Raw genomic sequence first — 6,471 nt, forward strand, 5'->3', positions numbered from 1 at the left:
GTTTTAGGCCAGGGTTTCTCAACCTCCTCATTGCTGCCATTTTGGGCTGGGGAGTTCTTTGTGGTGGGCCCCGTGCTGTGTATTGTAGGATGTTGAGCAGCTTCCCTCCCTGGCCTCCACCGGCTAGATGCCAGTGGCACCCCACACACACCAGTTGTGACAACTGAAAATGTTTCCAGACATTGCCAGATGTCCTCTGGGGGGCAAAATTGCATTAGGATAATGACTCTAAATTGTTTTCCCAATTATGCACCCCTATCAGTAAGAATGTTGAAGCTCTACCCCCAGATGGATATTTACTTACAAATTATGTAGAAATACAGTTATATCAATAGATTCTGTAGATTATTTTATAATAATATTACATATTCTTTAGCAAACAAAAAATGGAGATAAAAAATAGGTGTTCTGATGTTTTCTATTTGAACCCCAAAGCTTTGTAGGTCTAGAGACTGCTCTCTTAGCGAATGTAAACAGTTCATGGTTCTTTGTGGCTGAATGGTGGAATTTCAGACAGGGATAGGGGCACGAAGGCTGCACAGACGACCTGGGATTTTGTCCTGAGGGAAGTGGGAAGGCCTGGGGGGCTTTCCCTTTACAGCTGCCAATTATTACTTACCCAGTGGAGGGGAAGGTCACAGCTATGTCCCATCCCCTGGCCAGGGTGGACACCGAGTGGGCAGGAAACAGGTGGGAGACTGATCCAGCTATGACAAGAATCGAGACTGCTAGATTCTTATAATAATGGCCACCATATTGAATGCTTACACTGTGCCAGGCATTGAACAAAACAAAGATCCCTAGAATGTAGAGCTGGCATTCTAGTGGGGGAGACAGACAAGAAACAAATATATAATAGGACAGGAAATAATAAGTGCTAGAGTGAAATATGAACTGAGATAGGGGGATAGAAAAACGGGGATCAGGGAAGGCAGTGGGACGTAACATCTGGGGGGAGACCTGAAGGAGGTAGGAGAAGAGTTCCAGGCAGAATTAACAGCAAGTGCAAAGGTCCTGAGGTGGGAGCATGGGAGGACTGTTAGTAGTTGTAGTATTTCTCTATTGCTGTGTAACAAATTAGCCCCAAACTTATTATTTCATATAGTTTTTGTGGGTCAGGAATCCAGGAGTGGCTTCGCTGGGGTTTTCTGGCTCAGGGTCTGTTTCTGAAGTGGCTCACTTACATGGCTGGCAGGTGGGTGTTGGCTATTTGTGAAATGCCTCAGCTCCTCCTTAGTGGAGATGCTTGCGTGTACTCCCAGCTTAGCAGCTGGCCTCCCCAGAGCAAGTGATCCAAGAGAAGGAAAGCCGGGTGGAAGTTGTATCATTTTATGACCCAGCTTTGGAAGTCACATTGCATCACTTCTGCTGCCACCTCCTGCACGTCACTAGATCCAGCCCAGATCAGGGACGGGGAATGAAGACTCCACCCTCTCTCTCCTCCCACTCTCCCATCTCCCGCTGCAGTCTCTCACTGGCTGCACCAGAAGGCAAGGAGGGCAAGGGAGCGGGTCATGCTATCAGCCTCTCAGGGAATAGAGTTGGGGAAAGAAGGGTGAGAATTAATAGGGAAGGACAAACAAGTCAAACGGGAGTATTGAATGTTGGCATCGTACATGAACAGAAAAATAAACATTCCCAGCGATCACATGGGGGTGCTCCCTATCCACCAACAGTTCTGTTTGAGATTTGCAGCCATCTTGGCCTGGCCAGGTGTAACTTGTTTGTGCAGTGGTGTGAGCATTACTGCATTTTATCCTTTGTCTTTATAAAAAGGTGTGGAAAGGGAGAAAATGGATGTGCTGATAACAGTGATAAGAAATGTAGCCTCTGACACTTAAGTATAATTGAGTCAAAGATGGAGCCCATTTGATCCATCCATTCATTAATTTGACAAATATGCATCAGGTGCCTTTTTGACAGCAAGCATAGTGCTGGGGACCATTTCTGCCCTTCCAGAGTAATGGTTTTAATGGGAATTTTAAACTATGTATCTCATTTGATCCTCATAGCAACGCTATGAAGCAGGTAGAAGTATTATAAATGGGAAAAAAGTTTTTTTTTTCCTGACTGCAAGAATCTGCTCAAGGGGTGAATAGGAGTTACTTAGGTGAAGAGGTGCAGAGCAGCGGGAGCAGCATGTGCAAAGGCCCTGAGATAGGAAGGGGCTTGGTCCATTGAGGAAGCTAAAGGTCAGCATGGCTGGGCTTAGTGAGGAGCAGGGAAAGTGGAAGGGGGTGAAGCTTGAGCCAAAAGCAGCACATATATATATATTTTTAATTAAATTTTATCGGGGTAACAATGGTTAGTAAAGTCACATAGGTTTCAGGTGTACAATTCTGTAATATATCATCTCTATATCACATTGTGTGTTCACCACCCAGAAAAAAAAGCAGCAAATTTTGGCTTTCAGCTGGATCCTTTGAAGCTTAAGCTGGTGACCATATGTTTAATTGTGGAGGAAGTGGACACAATTGGAGCATGTGTGTGCTTTGTGCAATCTAGTCAATTTTTCCCTCAGTTTAACCAAATGAAGAACTTTGGGAATGCCCAGAGTTGGAGGTGTGGGGAAATGGGAAATCTCCAAACTGTAGAATAGGGTGTCCCTTGGTAGAACCTTTGGAGAGGGTAACTTGGCAAAACCTACTAAAGCATTAACCATGCTGAATTAACCATTTCTTTCATTTTGTGTATTCTGACGCTTTGACATCTGGGGCCTCATGACCCTGGGGGCACTACTCCTCCCTGGGCATACACAAACCATTTGTGGGCATTTCTGCACGTGTATTTCCACACCACCTTTACTTCCCTCATTGCTTTTCTCTAACAATTGCATTTTTATTTTTTTTTAGATTTTTTTTTATTGGGGAAGGGGAACAGGACTTTATTGGGGAACAGTGTGCACTTCCAGGACTTTTCTCCAAGTCAAGTTGTTGTCCTTTCAGTCTTAGTTGTGGAGGGCGCAGCTCAGCTCCAGGTCCAGTTGCCATTGCTAGTTGCAGGGGGCACAGCCCACCATCCCTTGCGGGAGTTGAAACGGCAACCTTGTGGTTGAGAGCCCGTGCTCCAACCAACTGAGCCACCCGGGAGGCAGCTCAGCTCAAGGTGCCATGTTCAATCTTAGTTGCAGGGGGCAGAGCCCACCATCCCTTGCGGGAGTTGAAACGGCAACCTTGTGGTTGAGAGCCCGTGCTCCAACCAACTGAGCCACCCGGGAGGCAGCTCAGCTCAAGGTGCCATGTTCAATCTTAGTTGCAGGGGGCAGAGCCCACCATCCCTTGCGGGACTCGAGGGATTGAACTGGCAACCTTGTGGTTGAGAGCCCACTGGCCCATGTGGGAATCGAACCGGCAGCCTTCGGAGTTAGGAACACAGAGCTCTAACTGCCTGAGCCACCGGGCCGGCCCACAGTTGCATTTTTTTGGCATTGCTTTTGTAATCAGAACCAAAATATACACAGTAAGATAAATTCAATTACTTTTAAAAATAACATGTATGAAACTCTGCAAATATATCTTTGACAATGACACCTAACTGGAGAGACATAATTTGGGATTTCATAATTCGTATAGTCTTCAGTGAATAGAATGTCCTTTACAACACAGAAATCTGTTGTTAGAGTCTTGCGAAATCAGTCTCAAACACATTTCCAGTAATGCATTATGTGCAAAAGTTGGGGTCCTGCTCAAATGAATTCGGTGAGTGGAGAAATCACAGTGGCTAAAATACTCTGAGTGTGTCCAAGGCTCGCTGGGTGCCAGGCTTTCTGTGGTGTGTCCTCTGGGCTTGAGGCTACAAATCATCCCTCAGCCTTTTGGCTTAGATAACACTGTCCCGTTCTCAGATGAAGAATCTGAGTTTCAGAGAGATTAAGCAGATCATGCAGGACACCTGGCTAACAAGTGACATAGCCTGAGCTTGAACCTAGGCCAGCTCTCCACAATGCTCCTTCAAGCCAGAACTGAGGGCAAGAAGTATAGAGGTCAAGGGGTGCATTTTGTAGCCAGACAGTCTGGGTTTGAGTCAGTTGCTAGCTCTTTGAGCAATTTCTTGACCTTTCTGGGCCTCAGTTTCACCATCTCTGAAATGGGAATAGAATTGTTGTGGGAGTTCCATGAGTTAATGTAGATAAACCATTTAGACCCGCACTGTCTGACAGGGTAGCCACTGGCCATATATGGCATTTGAGCCCTTGAAACATCGCAGGTCCTAATCCAGATGTGCTGCCAGTGTCAGATGCACACTGGATTTGGAAGACTTATGTAAAACAACACATCAATGACTTTTTATATTGATTACATGTTGAAGTGATAATAGTTTGGCTATATTGGGCTAAGTAAAATTATTGTAATTAATCTCACTGGTTTTGTTTTGTTTTTACCTTTTCAAGATTTAAAATTACATAGGTGGCTTGCATTATATTTTTATGGGATTTTGCTGACTTAGAGGATACCAAGGAAATAGTCCAAAAAACACGTAGCTATTTTTATTACCACACCACCTGGGTTTCTGTTGCTTTTCCAAAGGCGTGGCCTGTGAGATCAGTCCTCTGCTCCAGCCCTGGGCTTGGTGGCCGTGTCTCTGCTCCTGGCAGCAGAAACAGTCACAGTTAATCATTGATTCTACATTCCAGAAAGCTCACAGGGAAAGTATTGGGAAAGTGCATGAAGTGCCCGCACCAAACTTTTAGCTCTGGGAGCTGGGATGGCCAGGTGATTTCATCTCTTTATATTTCAATTTTGAAATATCAAATTTGGGGCCGGCCTGGTGGCTCAGGTGGTTAGAGCTCCGTGCTCCTAACTCCGAAGGCTGCCGGTTCGATTCCCACATGGGACAGTGGGCTCTCAACCACAAGGTTGCCAGTTCAATTCCTTGAGTCCCCCAAGGGATGGTGGGCTGCGCCCCCTGCAACTAGCAAGAAAAAAGTCCTGGAAGTACACACTGTTCCCCAGTAAAGTCCTGTTCCCCTTCCCCAATAAAATCTTTAAAAAAAAAAAAAAAGAAATATCAAATTTGTGGATAGCTTCCCCCCCCCCCCCAACAAAACAATGCTCTGCCCTTTTTCTTTTCTGGTTGCAAAAGTAAAGCATGCTTGTTTGCCTTTTTTCCCCCTAAAGCTAAACATTAAGAAATGTTTGATTTAGAAGGAGGAAGTCTGTACACACAGGAAAAGAAAATGTTAAGTTATGGTTTTGCCTGTGGCTATCGGGGTGTCTGCAAATGTGGAGGAAAAGGAACATACAAGCCAATCACGGATAGCTCTCGTTCCTGGGGAGGGGTAAAGAGTGGGGTTCGCAGGGAAGAGCGCCACATTTTCTTTCCTATATGTCTGCCTTTTGGGGAATCCTTTTGCTAGAATGTCTTCATGTATCCTTAAATAATGAATAATAATAATAATAATAATGACAATAATAATAGAAGGGGGTAACTCCTAATTGCCCTTGCCACTGGGATAACTCCCATTAAATATGATGTATGTTCTTCCAGGTTTTTCCTTTGAGCTACTTATTTTTCTACCTGATGATATAGTCAAAGAAACACAATAGCTTTAAAACATGTTCCGATTTCTGAACAAACAGGTTTGGGATCAAAAGAGGAACTTTGTTGCTGGGTGCTCCCGGAAGATACACACCATTTCAGTGTCTCTATCTTCTTATTTATAAAATGTGAAGAGTAGCAGCCCCCATCTCATAGAGTTGCTGGGAGAAGAAAAGACATTAATGTGCCTGCACATAATAGGTAATCAAAAAATGTTTGTTTTGGGGGCAGCCAGTTAGCTCAGTTGGTTAGAGCATTATGCTCATAACAATAGGGTTGCTGGTTCGATCCCCACATGGGCCACTGTGAGCTGCACCCTCCACAACTAGATTGAAACAACAACTTAACTGGAGCTGATAGGTCCTGGAAAATCACAGTTAAAATAAATAAAAGATTTTTTTTTTAAGTTTGTTTTGACTCTTGGTACAATATGGGGGTTCAGACCAGAGTCCAAAATGCTTCTCTGCCACTTAAGACCCTGAATCCATGGCTGAACCCACTGAAGTGCTTTGTTTGCTCATTCATAAAAATGGGATCATAGCACTTGTGCCTGTTATAGGATTAAACTAGAGAATGAGACACACAGGAGGTACTCACTCTCCCTTCAAGGGGTCCCAGGGGCGTCAATAAAAAATCACAAGGCTCCACATGGATGTCCTGATTGGAGGAGGAGGGAGCATCTAGGCAGTATTCTAGGAGGAGATGTTATGTGAGATGCAAGAATCTATAGGTATGGAGTTTGAGTAGAAGAAGGAAAAAGAGCTGAACAAGGAGTTCTCAAACTTTCCAGAGCAGGGAAAGATCCAAAATGGTGGAGTAGATAGATGCTGTGCTTGCCTCCTTCAGTGGTCACATTAAAATTATAACTTAATTGTAGAACAATCAACCTATAGAACCATCTGAAGTATAGCTGAACAGAAGTTTCACAACTAA

This window comes from Rhinolophus sinicus, linkage group LG07, assembly GCF_036562045.2.
Source record: "Rhinolophus sinicus isolate RSC01 linkage group LG07, ASM3656204v1, whole genome shotgun sequence".
Lineage (NCBI taxonomy): Eukaryota > Metazoa > Chordata > Mammalia > Chiroptera > Rhinolophidae > Rhinolophus > Rhinolophus sinicus.